General features: G+C 36.2%; 1 protein-coding gene across 2 annotated transcripts in view; it reads left to right on the top strand.

The window, feature by feature from the left end:
* Positions 1 to 2,629: 2,629 nt before the first annotated feature.
* KCNMB2 (potassium calcium-activated channel subfamily M regulatory beta subunit 2) overlaps positions 2,630 to 22,762 on the top strand; it is a 1,871,591-nt gene continuing 1,851,458 nt past the window's right edge. The window contains exon 1 of one of the 2 annotated variants that reach the window (XM_044070129.1): positions 2,630 to 3,870. The gene's annotated coding sequence lies outside the window, so the exon portion shown is untranslated. Of the gene's footprint in view, positions 3,946 to 22,762 lie in introns of both variants that reach the window. The other variant, XM_044070130.1, reaches the window with a different exon arrangement.

The following is a 22,762-nucleotide window of genomic DNA, read 5'->3' as shown; positions in this document are numbered from 1 at the left end:
TGCTTCACATTGCTTAAAATATGTTACTTATGCATTCATCAGTATGCATAACCATTTCACCTTCTTATAAATATATATATATATATATATATATATATATATATATATATATATATATATAAAATATCATTCACTACTACATAGGCCATTTCAATGCTTTCTACTAAAATTTAAAAGATGAATGTCAGGAATTATTTTTCTATACAGATTTCCTACAGAAAATAGAAAGGGGAGTGGTGGGACTCAAACTGGGAATGCCTCCTCTTTGTGCGAAGGCTCTAACAGTATGCTATTGCTATTTGGCTTAATTTGCATATAAGTTTCTTATTATCCTCTTCGATCTCTAAACTGCTAAATGTAGCTAAGCAATGGGCAAACGCGCAAATACGGGCAGCTATTTTGGGAATAATAAAAATAAAAAATAAAAGTTTTACATTTTATAATTGTACAGATGTTTAGAATGTGGGGAAGTGCAGTGTTGGGTATGTACACATTTGAGTGGACTCACTCATGTCAGTTGACATTTGCTGATTGAGTGACTTGCAGGGGCGTGGATTTTGGGACTGCTCGGCAGTCCGACACGCCCCCTGCACTCATTAACGCTCCGTGTTAGCCTTAGAGTTGAGTCAGCATGCCCTCATGAATATGCATGGTGCGCTGACGTCTTCCTCTTAGGCTGCAGTTTCCGTGTAAGACTTATTTAGTCTTACACGGAGGATTAGTGAATCCTGGCCACTGTCTGAAATGCAGCTCACTGTTATATTAATTAGAAGTTTTGGAGCTAAAGTCCCTTGTTTAAGTCCTGAAGAACAGTGCTAAGGAAAAACACGGTTTAGTTGGGATGCAAACCTAGGATCTCTGAATTTGCCAGTCTGCCTGCAATGCCTGTAAGCTGCTGAAGCAGATAAGAGCAGATAAGAGTTTGGAAGCATCATCTCTCTCTCATACTTGTGTGGTACACACAGATATTATCTGTTTATTTGATTTATTTTATTTTTACTATTTGTTTTTACCAGGAAGGTGAGCTGGTCTTCCAGCTGATTGTCACTGTGACATGTATGAAGAACTAAATGTAGAAATACATCCTTCATCTTCATCAGCAAGGTACATTAACTAACCAGATGCAAAAAGGAAAAGAAAACATAGTGCACTCTCTAAACCATGGCCTATTTGAAGTGATATATTCTACTAAAGAAGTACGTTAGTACTAGGACTAGAACCTAGACCCTGCAGATTATCATTCTTGCTGATCTGCAACATCAGCTTTAGATTGCAGAGTATCTTGAGAGAGTAGTTGTCCCTTTTTTGCTTACTTTATGTATTGTCTTGAGTGGAGGAGTATGTATTTTCAATGTCTCTTTTCTAACTTGCCCATGTATGAGGCAGAGAAGATACTTTAAAACATTCGCTAGTTCTCTTCTACTTCAATAGCTAAATGGTAGACCAGACAGAATGGTGATACAAAAGGTCTAGCTTGTGTCCTAGTTAAAAGATTTAATTTCTGTAGAGCTGTCTCTAGTCTTTTTTCCAAAACATTTGCTTCAAAAGATTAAATTATATATTATGTATGTATATACATACACACACACACACACACACACACACACACACACACACACACACACACACACACACACACACAGACATACACACCTGCACATACATGTATGGTTATGTGTATAATTCAAAATATGAGAAACTGAGAGATTATAAACTATGGAACTATATGCGTTGAACTAATTTTAGGTTCAATTATGTTTGGAAATTAAAAAAAAATGTTACCAAGAATATGGTGCATGATATTAGTTATTACAGTAATATTAAATTATTTTAAAATGTAAGATTTAAGCTATATGTCCATCCTCTTGCCTGCTTTAGACGTAGCATGGAAAATGCTACAGCCTTTTCTCAGAGGACTGTTGATTGTGTCACTAGAAATACTGAGGTTTTAGGATGCCAAGGTTGAAGAGGACACACATTTTTAACAGCCAGTTTGCACCACATCAGTTTAAACCAAACATTAATGCAAATTGTGTATCCTAGTTACAGCTACTTTGGTCACAACACTGCAATTTAACTGACAGATGCTTTCAAGGGCAACAGTAAGTGACTTTGACCACCCTCTCATACTTGCCTTCATGATTACGTGTGTCTCCATGCGTACGTGTGTGGGTGCTTGTGCATACATACATGGGGAAGATTAATGAAGCAGCTAAGAAAACTGTCTGAAAGGCACATATGAGACTAAGAAGTACAACACCTCTGTTATCTGTATGACAGAAATACTCTATCAATAAAATATAGTTAAATGGTTTAACAAATCCAGCAAATGTTATGCCACATAGGCTAATTCACTTATTTGTACAGACTAGAAACAGCACTCCATGCTCTGAACTGTTTTTTGATTCCTGTAATGTAAATACAGAACAAGTAAAATGATTATTCCCACAGTAAGCCAGTATATGTGTGAGACTGACAATATATTTGGAATGAAATAGAATTATTTCGATTCTTACAGAGCTTTGCCACCTAGCTTCTAGTACCGTCTGCCTTGTTGAATGTCACGTACACTGCTAGAATACTGATTCTCTCTCTCTCTCTCTCTTTCACTGCTTTATGTTTTGTGTGAACTGCAAATCTGTAGTCTAATTTAAGAATGTTTATTGATAACTAGTCCCAGGGAGCATTACAGACAGAGAATTAATAGATAACATAGATTTTTTTTATTCCCTTTGACATTTTTTTAATGTTTACATTTTCTTCTTCCCTCCTTTTTGTGAATGAGATTCAGTGTTGAAGCAGTCAGCTAAAACGATGATTGAAAAAAAAGCATGACTTTTTTCAGATGTACCACCATTGTCGTAGACATAGTCTCTCTAGTGCTATCAGCATTCCTTAAGGCTATTGCTTCTAAAATACTGCCTCAGCACTTACCTTGAAAATGACTAAGTTTGCAATATTATTTTTGACAGCAAAGCAGGGCAAGGAGTAAGGACTTGCACTGCCCCTGTTTACCACGCTGAAAGTGCATTAACAACTGGATGCTGTTTTTCTTCTAGACTTGTGGAGAAACCTACTGCTTTGCTGCCTCAGATACCTGATTTTGGCATTTCTCACAACATAAGAAGGTGATGGAAGAGAAGATTTGGAAGAACTTGGCTTTTAGAAATGTAAAGGACAGCTTACCTTACAAAACACCTACATGACAGGTACATCTTATGTGAAACAGTTTGAGAGATAATTGAAGAGCTGTGTAGAATGTAGCTCTTAAAGCACAGGTGTGACTCTTTCTCATCTGTAACCCCACATAATCATTTGTCAGCCTTCTCCATGTGCTCTGACAAAGTCCATTAACCTGTATATAAAACTGATGTTTAAAACACTAACAGTGTGGGGTAACTTACAGATGTGGAGCATCTTTTCTTTGTTTTCTTAGTCTTGAAGACATCCTTCAAATGAACACTTGAAAACATCCTGGAGCTAAAAGCAAGATAAAGCTGTAATCAAAAAAAAGTGTCATTGAACATCTTTCTAATTTACAACCTGATCATCCTCACTGTCTCTGCATTCTTTCCACGTTATGATCAGAATACTGAAAGCGTTCAACCTTTTCTATGGCAGATAATGAGAAGCCCATTTTAGTTGTTATTACAGCTCTATTACATCTGGTCAGAGCACTTCAAAGCTTACATTTGACAGAGCAGCATGCGGTCCTGTTTGTTTAAAGTATCTGAAAGAGCTATTTCAAGCATCGTTCTCGTAGATTGATACTGGATAATAGAATGGAACTACCTCTCTGGGGATGCCTCCAAATGGTTCAAAGTTAAAATGTACGCCTGAGTGTACTTTTGCGCAGGAAACTACAACAAGGTCAGGCATTACAATGCATGCCTTGAGATCTGGTATATTCCTGAAATGAAGAGGTTAAGATAAGTATAACATAAGGTAGTTGAAGTTATTAGACAGATATTTTACCAATAAACTTTTTTACAAAAGGCACTCAGAAGTACTGCAGTATAAAATCAAAGTCATATTCAGTATGCAGTGTTTCCTTTCTTTGTCTTCTGAAATAGAAACATCACACTTGTAACAGGTCAGTCATCAAGAACTGGCACAAGTTAATGTGATTACTGTTTCTGATTCCTGCTGTAAAACTTTAGCACTTATCAAGGTTATTTGTCTCTATCAGATGTGTTTTACCATTAATAGTTAAAAACTTGGTACAGAAATGTAAATAAGAAAAATGTACATAAGTATGTATAATTGTTGATACAGCTGGTGTTTGTTTCCATTTAGGCATGCACATGTAAATGTATTTTCTTATAGCATTGCACTTTTTCTCATGGAAGATAATACGTAATGCTAGTGTTTATGTGGACTCGGGCAATTTTTTTTTCTTAGGTGAGTAGTCAAGAAAGTGATTTACTTTGAATTGTGCACTTCTGCAACCCTGTTTTTTATCAAGAAGTACTGCTACATATTTGTTTTTGTAGACTAATAGCTGCATCTAAATTCTAAAGTAGAGGTGTATTTATACTTTTTTCACATCGTCAAAATAGTTGAACTTTAATCCATGAATTGTATCTATAAAAACAATCCTTGATGTGTAATTATTGTAGAATATTTAACAAAAAATAACTGTCTTAAATTAATAGTGTATTTGGCAACCCTCATAAAGCTGGACATTAACTAAAACATGAGGAATAAGGCAGTGATTAAATAGATAACACTCATCTACTGTGCTGCTCTTAGCTTTGTAAGGATCAATACCTGCTTCCAGCCCCCTGAGTAGACAGACAGAGACACACAGACACACACACACACACACACACACACACACACACATACACACACACACACATATATATTTATACACACACACACACACACACACACTCTTACTGCATTTATTAAAGATTAAGTTGTATTAACCCGACAGTAAAAGTTCCTTGTTCCAAATCTAAAATAAACAAACTCTTGATGGAAAAGAACATTTCCCATTAGGGATGATAACAATGTAATTTCAACTGTATAAAAAGCATTGCATACTAAATACAATACATGTTGTCTGGGCTTTTCCCAGTGTGTTAAATGCGTAGCCTGTGATACTAGCTGATGCACATTGGTGTTGCTTAGTAACTGACGCAGTCAATGGTTCATTAAGGACTTATCAGTGGTGACATCATTACTTGCAGCAACAGACCAATAAAAAGCCATCCTGTATATCTGGTACTAAAATCAGAGATTTAGCATTAGTATTTCTAACTGGTGGAACTGACTTTTCCTTTGCAGTGAAGTATATCTGTGATCACACCAGTGTTTAATTTGAATAACTCTAGATCCATAAGATGTACTTTGTTGTACTTAAGTGTAACACTGTTATCAATATTATATAACTTGACTATATAATCTCATTACTTTATTACTGCTAAAATTAGCTGGTTAATATCTCAGCTTCTTTTTCAATTATAGTCTAGATTTAAATTAAATATTTTTAAACTGGTAGTTGGCAGAAAAGCAATATTAACAACACAATTAGAATCAAACTGTGGCAGCTTATGAGTTTATTTTTACCTGTTCAGTTTAATTAGAGAAGGGCCAGCCGGCAGCACTCCACCTCAAAGGCAGACAGTTGTACTATGACTTTAATATAATAGTATATCAATCTTGATACTTTCTTGCTGCATCTCCACCATTGAACCCATATCTGGTGTACTTGCTTAAACTTCAAGCTGAAAACTAAATGAGTATAGACAAGTTTTTATTGATTTGTCCATAACTACTGCTTGATTCATTTGTACTGGCGCTTTTGTGAACAGGCACCTTAAGTGCACTGTAAGAATATATGCATGAAGAGATTATTAATATTTGGAAATATATGTCCTATGAACATGAAAGGGACCAAACCAGTGAAGTGTGGAATGTAGATCATTTAGAAGATGAGGTGTTATTTAATAATACCCACTGTGTATAACATTATAGTGCTTAAAATGGGTTTACAAAACACAGCTTAAGCTAAAATGACAAATTGCTTAATATGCTTCCTTATGAAACAGTTAATCCAGTATTGCATATGTTGTCCATTTAAGGTGTAGTCATTGTGTTAGTATATTACTAGACAATACTATTACAATAATTATACCAGAAATAGAAGAGGGGATAGCTATTTTTGAAGATGCATTTTTCATTTATTAGGTCATATGCTTCCTTAGCATATTCTAACTATGCTAATATTAGTCAGCTTGTTTGATATTTAGTTTTCTTTCTGGTTTATCGCACTTGTGTTGGGCAATACCTATATTGTTCTATAAAAGACAGTTTTGGAAACATGACTGTATTTGACAGATCCATGAAAAGACAGGAAGCCAGGATACTGAATCATTTGTTGACAGTTTTTAAAAGATAACCCTGAGCTGAATCAGTAGAAGGAATCTAAGATGCAATGTTGTATGCAAAAGTTACTTTTAATAATTATTATATCAAAGGCTATCCTGAGATTGAAACAAATTTCCAGTTCCTCTCACATAATATCCTCCATGTGGTTAGCAAATTCATCCAAAGTGGAACAGACAATATATTTGACTCATTTTCTTGATAATACTTTAACACTAGGGGACCGGAATACAAAAAAGTGAGAAACAAAGATTTGTCTAACACTTACGGCATGATGTAATGTACAGCAACACAATAAATTCCAATATATCTCTCAAACTCTTAGCTCAAAAATCAGGGAAAAATAAAAATAATGGGGTACAAAGGATTAGGGACAGATTTTAAGCAATACTTTTATAAACTTTGAAAGTTGCTAGAATAACAGGTCTTGCATTAGCGTGCATTTTCTGAAGAACATGAAGTTTGGAACTCAAATATCTGTCATTACTTAGGGACAGCAAAACTCAGTGATTAGCCAGACAATACAAACTTTACAAAGAATAGACCAAGGTTGTCAACAATAATCTGGACATTCTGCAAAATTATGGACAACTGAGAAGTATGCATTCAATTGTGTAACAAAACTGCCCTATGATACTTGTTGAAAAATTGTGAAACTTGTATTGAGCTGTCAATATTTCTTTGAGCTGTTAAAGTAGAATAAAGAACCTGTAGTCTGCAATGACTTTTTTATTTCCTGAATATTTTAACATAACTATATTTCTAATAAATTAATTAATTAGATGATTGCAATGATTATTTTTTTATTTCCTGTATACGATAACATAAGTACAACTCCAATAAATTAATACAGTGCTTGCATCCAATAAAAGTACTGTTAACATCAGTAATGTGTAATACATATATGATAATCATGAGCAGATGGGAACATTCTTATTACATACATTATTAGAAAACAAAAACTAAACAGATTTCATCGCTCAGTGTGTGGAACCCATGAAACAAAGTGCTAAATATCAGATGCAGATTCACAGATGATCCAGTCAAAAATAAGATTATAACAGGCAAATTAGTATTAGTACTTGTCATATGTATGGTCATAGTCATACAAAAGGTAAAGACACAGAATGAATGTAATTTGGAATATTTGGCAGGAACTGTTTTTGTAAATATGTCATTGTAGTAAATCTTTGCTCCCTCCTCCACATTCATATTGCTTCCATTTTCTTAGTCTTTTTTCTTTTTTTTCTCATTCTCTCTCTTCCTTAATCATTGCTGGTAGCTCTAATTAAATATTGATTGTTTTGCCTTTCTATTTATTCGCATGACTAAAACAATGGCAGTGAAGAATATACTCATAATTATTATATGGAAAATGGCAGCCTATGATATATTAATGCTGTCAAAGTGCATTCCTGCTGTAGTAGAAGAAAAGCTTTTATAAAAGATAGGGCCGGGAAAAAAAGAATATAATGCTGGATATAAAGTGTATGGCTGTTGATGATGTGATTTTATGGAGAGTAACACAAGTAACAGACTGGCACCGAAGTTAAGATGAAAGTACTTAAATACTAAAGAGCACAATAATAAAGCAGGTGGGTGCAGGAGTAAAATTCATATACTAGTGCTATGACCTAATATTATATGTCTGCACATGTTTTTGCATTCATATTTGGAACAGTTTATGAATCACCAGGCCATAATGTACCCTTGCTACTCATGCACCAACTCCATTTAGAATGTAATTATTATCAATAAGCCATAGATGACATCTCCAGACTGTATTATTCTGAAACTAAGTCATAAGGCATTACTGCCGAATAATTGGGCTATGAATCCCAATGAGCATAGTGTAGAATATACAAAGCACCTTTTTATCTTATACAGAATCTGTGTACATATCATGTATGTGGCTGTAATAGATTATATCACGCAATAGTAATAGGTTAAGATGGCTATGTTTTGGGTAATGGCGTCATTAAGCTGATCAGCTACACTGTATTCCTTCTGCCAAAACTGCTTAGCAATGCTGACAGTATCATGTATACATCTTCATTATGTGGCTTTGCTATCTGTGTTGTATTTACAGTGGCATGAGTACTATTTCTCACTTTACCTACTAGTGTTATGTGGACCACTAGCATAATGCTTGCATATTGCAAGAGCCACTGAATGTAACAGAACATTATCATGTTGCTTTTGTGATATATACATAGCTGAACTTAGTAATAGGCCAAATAGGCGACCATCTATAGTGCAGGTGTAGCAGGGCCGCTTTTCCAGTATTTATTTGGTGTAAGTAGACCAGGATGGAGGCACTGGGTGGTGTGGAGGGGAGGGCATTGCCGTGGAACACTTTTGCCTAGGGCAGCAGTTGACCTAAGCTGGCTCCTGGCTATATAATGGGAAATGTAGTAGCACGTCAATGTTTATAGAGCATTTCTATTGTCAGTGCTGTCATGGTATCACATAGTGCCACACATGTCATCTTGGTAGTAAACTTATTTTGGGCAGCTGGACTGTACAGGGTTGATGACATACCACTTATGGTCAGTTATGGTAATGTGATATGGGCCGCTTGAAAGAGTCACACTGATAATAAAGTTGCTGTTGGCTCTGTTGGAGTGGTAATGCATGCATACCTACTAAACAATGTTGGCAGTTCACATACAGTGTCTAGTATAACTGCAATAACATATTTAGCAATATGTTTCCTACAGTAGCTGCTATTCATTTGCATATCTGATTACTGTTGCCATTCAGTTGTGTGTACAGTCTAGCTCTGTGTATTGTGTACTATGACCTAGTTCTCACTTGCCATCTGACTCCTATATATTCCGTGCACCAAGTAGATATAATTTCTACAAGTTTGGCATTTCACTCCTGTTTCATTTACATAATGAAATACCCTAACTACTTGCTTATTGCTCTGTGTTATTTTAATCACATTTAATAATGTTAGGGACCTTGCAGCATATGAATCTTGTGTCTGAATTCAATGATAGAAGTGATATGCTTGACATCATCATGTACCAAAAAGAAATGACCAAGAAAAATAACTAATCTGAGAATGTAATGACTGCTTGAAAACAAATTTACTGGTAACAGAATTAAAAGAATAAATAAATGAATTCTCAAAGCTGAATTTTCTTCGCCCATTTAATTAAACTGTTTGATTTTCAGAAGAATATCCTCTTACGACAGAATATGTGGAGCCCTCTGGGAAGGACTGTGCCTCTTTCAGAAAAATTGCTTGACGTTTTATAAAATTTTGCAAACTTTCACTGATAGTATCATTGAGTCTGACATCTGTGAATTTGTCTTTATTCAGGCAAACTAAATTTTGAAAATTTAGTATGAGTACATAGCCAAAAATTCACAAACAGCAGTGAAATTTGTTGGGAAGAAAGATTGAGATTGGCTGCAAAATGCAGTCAGAGCAGAAGCTGAGTTCTAATTTCAAAATCAGATTTACGCACTGATAGGGCTTGATTTAAAGTTTTTGTGGCAGCTGCAATCAGTAGTATTAAGGAAAAGCAAAACAGTGAAAAAAGGAAGAAAAGTCTTGTCACAGAGACAAAAAGTGGAATGCACAAGAACTCAACTCAAGACTCAGAAAAGCTACTGTGAGCTTTATACCACTTACATTAACTTAACAGTGCTACTGCGGTGCTGCAAGACAAAGACATGCGGTATCGCAGTGGGCTGTCCCTGCAGCTGTGCTAAATAAGGCATCCTGGAACCTCGCCGCAGTAAAAAATTTATACGACCAAGATCCTGTGTTCATCCATCTCTGTAGAGGTAAGGGCTGAGGATCTTAGTCATCAGGTAGTATTAGGGGGTGTGCCAGTGTGTTCTTATGTGAGGGACTGCATATGTTACTGTATGTGTGAGTGTGTGTTAGCCTGGACAGTAGAAGTAGAGGGGATAGTGAGGGGGTAGGTTAAGTGTGTGTGTGTGTGTGTGTGTGTGTGTGTGTGTGTGTGTGTGTGTGTGTGTGTGTGTGTGTGTGTGTGCGTGTGTGTGTGTATGTGTGTGTGCGCACATGGAGGGGTGGTGCTGAGACTAATAAGCAAAGCCTTCACATTGGGCTGTGGGGGAACACTTGCTACCACAGATATGCCTGTTGATGTGGGTTGGGAAAACTCTAGAACCAGGGATATCACTGTTTTTTGTGGGACAGGGTGAACACTAGACACCAGGGATAGGATTGTTGATTTGAGATGGGGAAGAACACTTGCCACCAGGTATTACACTATAATTATGTGCCATAAAGGCAGTTACATGTTAACATGGTTTTGGGGGGGGGGGGTGGCAACACTAGACACTAGGAACTAGGGATACTCTATAGCCAATGAAGTGCAAAATAAAAATAAAAAATGGAGCCGGGAACCATTTACCACCAATGATAACCTAAGGTCACTACGGTGTGTTAATGCCCTGAGGAGCAGGGATACTGTAAGTAGCATAGCTTAAGGGCACTAAAAGGAATTTCAAGCCTGTATCCTCCCAACGGAACTGCGGTGGTGGTGCTGCGGTAGTGTTGTCACCTGACAGTAAGACGCTGTCTGGTTTGATTCTCAGCTAGAGAGTCTTCTGCGTGGAGACATGCGTGAATGGGCGTACCTTCTTTGAAGGTTGTGCGTCAGAGCTGGCAACTCGGCACATAAAAATCTACTGCAAATCATTAGCGGACCGGAGTTCCGCTGTGGCGACCCCTAACTGGGAAAAGCCGAAAGACACAACAAAATCCTCCCAATGCCCAGAGAGGGTGTTAGTCATCTATGCCACTACTAGACACCAGGGATCTAATGTAAAAAATATTATTAATAATAATAATAATAATAATAACATTAAGATAGATATAACGTGCAATGATGGGGGCAGACTTTAAACCCTACACCCTTGCTATATGCTACTTTAACATTAACTAACTGCACTAACTGAGAAGTTAGTGTAATAGGGTTTTTTTTAACATATGTTAAGGATCTCAGTCATTATTCAATGCCTGCAGCAGTTTGTGAATTTTCAAAGAAAGGGCCATGGAATATTTGGCATATCTCACAACCTTGTAGTGCAAGAAATCAGAACAAATCCATTACTACAGGGGAGACAAAATCAGGGATAGAAGTTACTTATTCCACCCACAATCTTAGTTGCTAGTATATGATGAGGTGCAACCATTGATTTACTGAAAAACATGGTGTGAAACTTTGTCTGACATTAATGATTGACTGTAATTATCCATAATTTACATGGGCATTGAGGAGACTGGCTCAACAAAGGGGCAGGTATGGGTTATAGGATGTATGTGTATTTGAATGTGTGAGTTGGGTGTGGGAGAGTGAATGGGGAGGGTCTGTGCTAACATTTGGCCACTGTCACGGTTAACTACAACAGGAAAATGCTGATCTACACTTACTTTATTTACCAGCAATTCACAGACATGCAAACTAGCTAAAAAAAAGATGTTTTCATCTTTGCAGCTAATGTGTTGCAAAGTACTGCATTGCAGAAGAAGGGTCTTTTTACCACAGCCCTTAACACAAGCAGTTTTTTTTCTGAATCCCTTGGAAAGTATATACAATAGATCTTGCTGTATATGTGGAGGTATAAAGATGTAAATTAAACTTTGACTTTAACTGTCTTTTCTGTGCATTTTGTACTAATTTAATGATTCTAAAAATTGCATGCATTGTATTCAATATTGGCTGGTATTTGTTGGACCCTTTTTTTTCTGAATATAGTGAAGTATCTGCCTTTTTTCTGCTATTTGGATAAAAGGTGTTACCTGCTCACTTGCACGTATATTACCAAGACTGATATTTATTAGCATATTTCTCTTGTCATGTTTTCTAGCACAAAACATATTTATTGCATAATTGTGATATCATTTAAAGATGTGATTAGGTGAGTTTAGTTCACTTATTTGGAGGTATAAGAATATCCAGTCACTATTAAACTACCTGTACCTATTATTATGGTTTTGAGGTGTTTATCATTTTTATTTTCATTGTACCAGCAATTTAGGTTCAATAATCAGTCTCCAGCATGGCTGTCAGTGGAGAAGATTGCAGTTGTATGGCTAGAGGCCAAGGCATCTGTCAATGGTGAAGGATATGAGCTAATTCTGGAAACGTGAATGAAAGCAACATCTGGGATATGGACTAAACTCTGCTACTGTATGCCATGCAGGTTTACTTTAATACAGAGATGAGTGCAAGCTGTAGTCAAATTGAACTGACAGAACTCCACAGCTACTTTTTGGAATTCAGTAGAAGAAAAGAAAATCTCTCCTCACCTCCCCTGATATTTTTAGAGGTCCTAGTCATTAGCATTCATTTGGCACCATATAGAGATATAAAAGTAGTCTAATGTCATTGGACACATGCTTTTGCTGTAGTTAGGGACAGTCTCAATAGCTATAGAATGGGCAGTTGACAAAAGCTAGGCCATAATCAGGATACTAAAATAACAATGGAAAGACAGTTAAACTTGGCCTACAGTATAAAAAATAAATAAATAAACAATTGTGAGGGTGGCATGAGTGAAACGTTGTTGTTTGGCTTTTGGGTAGTGTGCCATGACATTTCTGATTGTGTGCAGCCAGTGATTTTCTTTTTTAGAGAATTTGTCTTTGTTCATGATTGGACAACCGTACAGGTGGTAGATATGCATATATGCACACACACACATATACACACACGTGTGTGTGTGTGTGTGTGTGTGTGTGTGTGTGTGTGTGTGTGTGTGTGTGTGTGTGTGTGTGTGCATCTAAGTCTGGATGGTGCAGGAGGTGCTTCCTCCCTACAAAAACACTCAGTTTGATTATTTTGTTGTTTTTTTTTTCTTTGTTTTACTTTGGTGATATTTCGTATATCACTGTTTCTTGTGGTCAGTATAATGTTTGGTCATTTTTTCATTTATTTGACATTGAACATTTGGTGCATTGATGTTTCCTAGTGTAGACAAGCAGGAGTTTACAGGAAAATAAATGTTTGAATAAAAAAGTGGTGCTTGTGAAAATGTGCAAGACTGTGTTAAAGCAGTTGTCGTGAACACACAAGGGTTTGTGGGTTAGGGTAGAGCAAGGGTTAAGTAGGGGGATAGAATGAATAATGTGCATGCTTTGTGTTGTCTGTATTCTCTGTCCTTTTGTCTTGTGTAGTGGTACTGTTAAGGAAAGGCCTTTTTTGTAACATAATGTGCAGTGTTTGGGTTAGGAGTAGGGATAAAGTTAGGCAAAGCCTCCCTGTCCACCTTACGTGTGTGTGTGTGTGTGTGTGTGTGTGTGTGTGTGTGTGTGTGTGTGTGTGTGTGTGTGTGTGTGTGTGTGTGTGTCATAACACTAACCATAACCCTAACTGATCTCCTAACCCTACAGATTACATCATTAAAAACCTTTTCTCTAACAATATAAATATCAATACCACTCTTGATCTCAGTTTTGTAGCTATGATTTACTGATGTAGGGCTTTTTAGTGGAAAAGAATTATTCAGTGTTTTATGATTCACTCTTCCAAGCCATTCGTTATTTTACAATTGTCTCTTTTTTTCTTCTACCATTTCTTATTCTCACTTTCAAGTTTTCTACTTTTCATGACATAATCATATTTATATATAAGTCCATGATCTCACAATTTATGCAAAAAAGAAGTACAATGTTGAAGTACTGTAGTTCAGGAAAACTGGGACTTTAGCCCAAATCTATAAACAATCGAAACAAAGCAATTCATACCACATTTCAGCAGAGTGAGTATCAGTGAATGAAATACTCCTAGTATAAATTCAGCAAGGTATGAGAAATAATATCAATATTTATTAAGGAATATTATATTGAGTAACAAAGGTTGACTATCAAACAAAGGATGCTAGGGAGGGCTTTTGCAAGTCAATAGAATACACTGTTTATGGTATTTCAAAGTATTCACATATGGGATTTTTTATAACTTGTGTAAAGAGTCCTAAGTGCCACTGGATGCTAACAGGCTTGCATCTTATGTGTAGCAGGAACACTGTGTACAGCTAGCCTAGACTGATAAAATAGTTGTGGAGAGAGATATTTAACGATGTAATGGAAACGAGCATCCAGCTCTATCAGTGAATTATGATAACAAACTGGCCCTAAATTATTGAACACTTTAGAAGTTCCAATATTAGGAAGTAGATCATGCCACAGTTTATGGCCTAGGATAAAACATGATCTGAGGCTGTGATGCTATTGGAGGCCTTTAGATGAGACTGGCATTGTCTGAGTTCAAGCATTGCATGTATATGGTACACTTTTGCAAGATGTAGTTGCATACTTTCATAAATTCCACATAAATGACTATAGATCATAGTGAAGCTATTAAGTTAGATCACTGGCATCATCACTTTATGATTCATTGTAAATGATCTATGCATATAATTAAACTGGATTTCATAAATCCCTTACCTTGTCATTACGAAAATTATGTAGGTGCAAGATTTATTTGATGCCTTTTCTTTAGGCTGGCTGGAATAATACATTTTCTTTGAAGAAAATCTTGCAAACCAAAGTGTGACTCCCTCTCTTCTTTATTGTTTGAGATTGAGCTTGCTAGTATACCAACTTGGTAATCATAGTTTACTACTAAAACATAGGGGTATTGCCTAGGGGCTTTATCTTTTTTCTTTTAAAGAAGGAACATCTTTATTAAATTATCATGCATGACATAGGCAATCTTACATTTATGCAAATAAAAATAAACCATACCAACACAATCTCAGCTGCAAACATAATACATCACAAACCATGCTGAAACAACTGTTCCCGCAAACATTATACATCACTTATATCCAGTCATTGTCAGTCAACCATTACATAGTTCATTCGATTCCTACCTTCTTTTAAACCTCAGTCCTCCTCTCTGTGTATTGATCCCAAGTCTGTTTCAAAAGAATGAAATTCCACTTACCTGAATCACTAAATGTCGAGATGACTTCACCGAAACCACAAATAAATGAACACTCAGAAGACTGGAAAGTTACCATGGGAAAAGAAGCACTTGGCCACCATGTTCAACTTTGCCCTTTTCCCCACTGTAGTGTGATCTTGAAGTTGGTATATATAGTTAAGGGGGTGTGGGGGTTGTGTCCCCCCCATGACCCTAAATGGGTGAATTTAATTTGCTTCTGTTTGATGTTTCTGTGGTGCCAGACACGTAGTTACTTACCCAGAGTTTCTAATCAGTGTTCCAAGTGTTCATTATTTGTGGTTTTGGTGAAGTTCTCTTGATATTTATTGATTCAGGTAAGTGGAATCTCGTTCTTCTGAAGTAGACCCATTGATCCTATACTTCCCATTTTTTCCTTTGTATTTTTCTCCTACCCTTTTCTAAAGATCCCAAATCCCAATAATGTTTTATTATTATTACTATCTTCACTATTTTGAGTAAAGTTGTGTGTGAACACAGAAAAGCTGTGCACTCACACTGGAGTTTAAAAGCTAGTTTAATAGACTTAAACAATAAAATCTCTAAATCTGTGAAACTCAGGGTAAAACTTTACCTAAAACTAAATAAATGTGGATAAGCACTTCCGGCAGTTGCGTTCTTCAAATCTTGTTTTGTTAGCAGAATTTCTGGTTTTAAAAGGTAATGATATGTCAATCTCACAGTCACTTCATAAGTCTCCACCCCTTGAGCAAAGGCTTTAAAAGGACCACCTCATTCAAGCCTGACAAATTGTCAGTCTGTAAATCAGCAATCAATCCAGTCTGAATAATTTTTGTTCTGTTGAATAGATCACCTCCTCTCAAACTTTCTTCAATAACTTCTAAGGCCATGAAAGAAAACTTGTGATCAGGGTATTTGGCAATATGTTGAGAAAGAGGACTTTTTTTGTTGTGTAATCTGATGTCACTCAAGTGAGGCAAAATTTGTTCCTTAAAGGGTCTGATCTTGCCAACATAAAATCCAATACACAGACAGCAGGTGGCAACATATATAACATTTTAGTGTTACAATCCGCATACACTCTGAGCCAAGTTTTTAAGATAATAAGATGCTTGAATAGATTGCTGGAATTTATGAAGCCGCAAGTTCTGCATTTTCTACAAGGAAATGTACTACATCTAGAAGTAATTTGTCTCACTCCAGATCTGTGTTTATCATGTCACAATAACCTTTTTAAGTTCTTCTTATTCTTGAAGCAGAATCTAGGTTTGTGTCAACTATACATCTAATGTTATCATCAGCTATAAGGATCTTTCAATTCCTCCTGATAACCTCACATACCTGTTGAATGTCATAGGTTCATAGGTTCATAGGTGTGTACTAGGCTAATGGCCCTGGGGCCGTTACAAGCCTAGTACCATAGAGGTGCCCTGGCATTGCACAGGGCACTTCTATGGGCTTCATTACTGAACATAAGCAAGCACTTTAGCCCCCCAGTTTCACTTTTTTCTCTGGGATTTGGTTTATCTTCCTTGTGTGTCTCTCCATCCAGAAATAAGGCTGACCTCTCATGTTTCTTAGACACTTGCTATCCAGGACTCCTTTCTGGATTTCCCTCTTTTTATATCCACATTTGTGGAAACATTGTATCAAGGGATCCATCTCTTTCTTGTATGTGTCCTCATTGGGACAAAGTCTGGATGTTGTAAAAGCTGACCTTTAATGACATGTTGATAAACATGTGTATGGTACATGCTACTCCTATGCAATAAATGATTTTTTCAGCAATCTTTCCATGTATTTGAGTATTTAGAGTGCCATCCATTCCATACTATAGTGTAACATCTAGAAATTATATCTTATCTCTAGAACTACGGACTTTAAAGTCAAGGAAGGATGTGGTATTGCCAAGGAATTCAATAAAATCAGAGAATTGTTGATCATTCCCTGTCCATACGAGGAATATATCATCCACAAATCTCTTGTAGTAGGCTATATATGTCTTCCATGTATTTAGATTACTAAGGATGTAGTCAGTCTCCCATTGGGCCATAACAATGTTGGAGTAACTGTTAGCACATGAAGTGCCCATCACTACCCCCCATTTCTGCCAATAATGTTCATTCCCATAGATGAAAATGTTGTTCTCTAGAGTAACATCCAGTAACATACAAATCTGTGAAATGGTATTAATATCAAAGATGTTCCCTTGCTTTAGAAACTGCCATACGGCCTCAATACCAAAGTCATTCGGAATGACCGTAAAAAGACTTTTGATGTCCATTATTACCATCATCAGATTGGTTTTGTCATTCAAGGATTGAAAACAGTGAAATTGCTTCTGTAAAATCTGGTGGTGTCCTTCAATACAGTTGTGGCTCTAAGGAGTGCTGATTTTAAATTCTGTTCTACAAAAATAGATGGTGGCTCTGTTATACAACCTCTTCTAGAAACGTTGGGACTCATTAGTGGATTATGTCTGTCCTAATCAGGGTCAGTGGATGTGGTACCATCAAATAATCATATAACTCTTGTATTATTACTCTGGTCATTAACAAATCATAGAGAGTATCATTCATTTTATTGATCAGCTTGTTCACGTCCCATTTAGAAATTTCCATGTATGTCTTCTTATCACTCAGCATATTCAACATTCTATTTTTGTAATCAGTCCTGTCTAGAACAAGAATAGCTCCCTCTTTATCTGCTGGTTTTATCACAATGTTGTCATTATGTAATAGTTCCTGTAAAGCATTCTTTTCATCAGTGTTCAAGTTATAAAAGTCATTGCAACTCCTACTGTTTTGAAGCTGACATACTTCCATCTCACAGACTCTGGTGAACATTTCTACTGCTAGATGGGGGAGGGGGACAAATGTGCTTGGCTTCTTCAGAATGTTAGTGACGTCATTGCTGTCATTGTCCTTACCAAACATATTTTTAAGTAGTACATTCCTGCCAAAGTACTTAATGTCCATTACAATCTCATTAAGTTTGGAGGGAAGTGCAGGAATAAAAGAGAGACCCTTATTTAGCACAGACATTCATCCTCCATTTAATGTATATTGTGAAATGTTAACAACAAGAGAGTCTCTTTCATCCATTTCCTCTGCTGTCATGTGGAAATCGTTCTCCTTTTCCTGCCTCTGCTGATGGAACGGTTCTTCTTGTATGGTTGGTAGTATTTCAGCACTGCAGGCAGCTCTGGAAAAAAATACAATGTGTAATGCAGTCTTTAGGTCTAGCCACTGCTATGACATCCCCTTCATTAGTGCTTATAATTTTATCGGTTTTCTTGTCTGTGGTATTAGCTTCTAGGCTTCAATGAGTGCTCTTTGCCTCTCCTAAAGGAGGGATTTAGAAGTGAGTGATACAGAGTTGGCAGCTGCTGCCTCTCCATCTCGCCAATTGTTTATCAGAGAAATTTTTATGTTTATAGCAGCTATAGTTGGGCATCCATCAGCTCCTTGTTTGACTGTTTTATTGCTAAAGTTGTCACTGCCTGCCTGTTGCTTAGCATTTTCTACAAGGAAATATGCCACATCTAGAAGTAATTTGTCTAACTCAGATCCCTGTTTATCATAGCACAATAGGTTCTTATTCTTGAAGCAGAATTTAGGTGTCTCACTGGCTATACATCTAATGTTATAATCAGCAATAAGTATCTTCCAATTCCTCCTGATAACCTCACATACCTGTTCAACATCATTACTGAATGTAAGCAAGCAGCTCAGCACCCCAGTCTCACTTTTTTCTCTGGGATTTGGTTTATCTTCTTTGTGTGTCTCTTCATCCAAGATAAAAGGCTGACCTCTCATGTTTCTTAGACACTTATTATTCAGGACTCCTTTCTGGATTTCATTGTTTTTATATCCACATTTGTGGAAACATTGTATCAAGCGATTTGTCTCTTTCTTGCATGTCTCATTCTTCTGAAGTAGACCCATTGATCCAATATTTCCCATTTTTTCCTGGATAATTTGCTCCTGCCCTTCTCTAAAGATCCCAATTCCAGTTGTTTTATCTCTGTTACTGTCTTCACTAGTTCTAATGAAGTTGGTTTAGACTTTGATTTCCATTTTCTAGTAATTCCTTTTTTTGACAGCCATCATAATTAGACTCAACAAGGCCTTACTATGTCTAGACACTTCTGATTCTGTATCATAGCTCAAAAAATAATTTCTTCAGCTACACTAGTATGCTCACACAGCATCTCTGACAGAGTAGTCTGCAGGGAATCCTAGTCACTTTATCATGTGCCAAACAATAAGATAATGTAGTGAAACAATCTTTAGTATGGCCGTCTTATGTAATTTTATGAAATAAGAAGTTGAAAAGGAAATTCATTTTATGCTTTCTATTTTAAATGCAAAAGGTTTTCCCAGGAAAGTTGAGGACCGTTATTCTTCTTCCCCAATAATCAGAACTTGTGGGGAAATAGCTGATGGGCAAGTTCAATCCACCTCCTCTTTATGTCACATTACTTGCATGATATAAATATCAAAACTGATTTAAAAATTAGTTCTGTAGCACAGTCAAAAACATATATATGCATTCAGTGCATTAAGATTCCATCCATCCATCTTCAACCCTTTTCTCCCATTTTTGCACATGGGGTCAGGGTGCATTAAGAATATTGCTTACAAAAATCCAAGGTAACTTTTAGTCCTTAGCTTATTGCATTATCTCATTGCAAGTTACAAAAATATAAGGCTGTATTAGCAGATGAAGCTTCTATGGCAGTTAATCAAAAATGATTTTGCTGAAATCCATGTCTGTTAGTATCTCTCTCTCTCAATATATATATATATATATATATATATATATATATATATATATATATATATATATATATATGCTGAAGAAATTTAGTACATTGAGGAGTACTTCACCAGTGTGTAGGTTTTGCTGCTTTTCATCAAATTCAGTAAATGCACAAGCCATATATAAAAGTGGGACAAAGGCCCCAAAATAGGGACACTTTTTAAATATTGCTATTACAGACTTGGAAAGTTGAGAGAATAACAGGTTTTGCATTAGCATGTATTTTCTGCAGGGTATGAAGCCCGAAACACAAATGTCTATCATTATTTTCTGACTTCAATCTTTAATGATCTACCACTAATTTGTTAGAAAACTACAATTTTATGAAAAACAGCCTAAAAATATGAGGCAAAAATCTGGACATTCTGTGAAAATCTGTACAGTTGAGAGGTATGGATGCAGTGCAAATCATTTGCATGCAGCATTCTAAGTGAAAGGGTGTGTTGTTAATGGATGGCACAGTATGTATGTCAGTTCAACAACTAGTTGGTAAGAGAATTTGTCTTTTTCTCCATATTTTACGTTTTCAAATTTGATATATTTAAAGTTGTAGGGGTGAGGGTGACATATGTCATGGGATATATTGGCTGATGGGAGGCTTTCCTCGTTGCAAAAATGCTGTTTTTACATATATTGTTGAGTTTGATGGTACTGTGTTTGTGCCATGGCTTCAATGTAATGAATTACTGGTTAACATCAGATCAACAATTCAAAATATATGGTAAACAGGTATTGATTTGCATGGCATCAATCTAAGCAATGAAGTAAGTACTCCACTGTGCAGTAGAAATCATAATCATTTATGGTCAAGAGGATGACTATCTTCAAGCAGCAAAGAAACAACTCTATATCCAGAAAACTGCATACTTTCAGAATTCTACCTGTGTCTTTTTATCCTGTGCATAAAATTCATAAACATTAGTCTTACACATACTCAGAATGATTTTAACTACTGCTGAGAAGGGGGGGGGGGGCTCAACTCTTGCTCCTGAAAAACAGGGACTGAGTGGCACATAGCAGTTACCATGTCACTCCATACCTGACATCTCAGCTGTCTCTGAAGAAATGTTTCTATTTTATGACCTGATATAAAAAGTCCCTACTTTTTGGAGATATGTCCTTATTTTTAAGCTTTATTTGTCCCTTCACACAATTGTCTTAACCACTCTTGGTTAGCACATGTGATTTTCAAAACTGAAGAGACCACAAAAAGCCACACTAAATGACTAACATACTAGTAGCAACAATAATTAAAAAAAATGAGGACATACATTTTGCAACTGCTTTTTTTCAAAGCAAAAATTAATGACTGTGTGGCAGAATTTTGTGATAAAGGTCATTAAAGTCTACAGATTTTGCACTGTCTCAGGTAATGCACTTATAATTTCCCATCATTTTTGTTACTTTCTGTATTTTAAACATATTTCTGAGTAGTATCCACATTTCTACTGGAAGTAGGAAGAGTTATGTCCTACTTGATATTAAATGTTATGCTATTTTATGCTAATTAGATGTCCAGATATTTGCTGAATGTTTCTATTTTTCAAGGGCTTTGCTGCTATTTTCAATGTTTGCATGTGCAGAGGTATGCTCTATACTCTTGTATCATCTTCTACAAGTCATTCCAGGGCACACTACCACATGCCTTCTACAGGTGCACAAAATACATGCAGCCAGCATTAGCAAATTCAGAGTGCACTAATGCCTCCAATGTATGCTCAAAGACAGAGACATGATGCACTGTGTGGAAAACTGAGGGGCTGCAAGCCCAGGCAGATAACATTTTGTAGATAATTCTATGTCATTGTAAATATTAATATAATGCACAGGCTTGTTTTGCAAATGTAAAGAGAGCTGTATATTATGACTAAACTATATGTTGTACTGAGCTTCAAAAATGTAACCACAGTGCACCATACTGGAAGAAAGCCGTTAAGTAAAGAATTTTACAACTGTGTTTGATCTCAAGCTCAGAGACGGATGTCTGGGCTAGCAAATTCATTTTATATTGTTTTAAGATAGAGATACTTACTAGATTTTATATGTAAAGTGTCCTTTATTGTTGTGGTTTCCTGGCAGGTGCAAGATTACAAAGATATGTTACATTTTGAGTTCTGTGAGCCTGGGAAACTTCAGCGGAGGTGTCAAAAATTATGTAATCTGAAATGACTCAGCAGTACTGTGTATTATCAATTTAAGGGCTATCTCATAAAGAAAGAAGATCATTTTGTATCTTGTCTTGAATCTAGTAAGAACATTCACAGACCAGCACTTGCTTGCTCTGTAAGTAAGTACTATTTAGAACATTGATTTCTCTTAGAGATAGATAGAAATAGTAAGATTAGACGAGCTGTTTTCTATATTTGTCTGACTGTCCTACGATATTGTTTTAAATTATTTCCTGTCATTTCTGAAATCTGTAATGTCATTGTGTTGAGACAACAAGTATTGTCATGTGTTTTTTATTATGTATTATTAAATATTTTTAAACCCTTTAACTGCGGCTGTTTTGTGTAGAGATAATTTAAGCTCTGGAGTACTTACATGTATTTGGTGATACTGTACAAAGTCACTCCAATAGCCTTGCTGTTCATTACACTTACTAATTGGATAATAATAATATTATG

This window comes from Protopterus annectens, chromosome 4.part1 (assembly GCF_019279795.1).
Source record: "Protopterus annectens isolate FY-2018-M chromosome 4.part1, PAN1.0, whole genome shotgun sequence".
NCBI lineage: Eukaryota > Metazoa > Chordata > Ceratodontiformes > Protopteridae > Protopterus > Protopterus annectens.
Note: the sequence above shows the minus strand (reverse complement) of the source record. Positions and strands in the feature narration are given on the sequence as shown.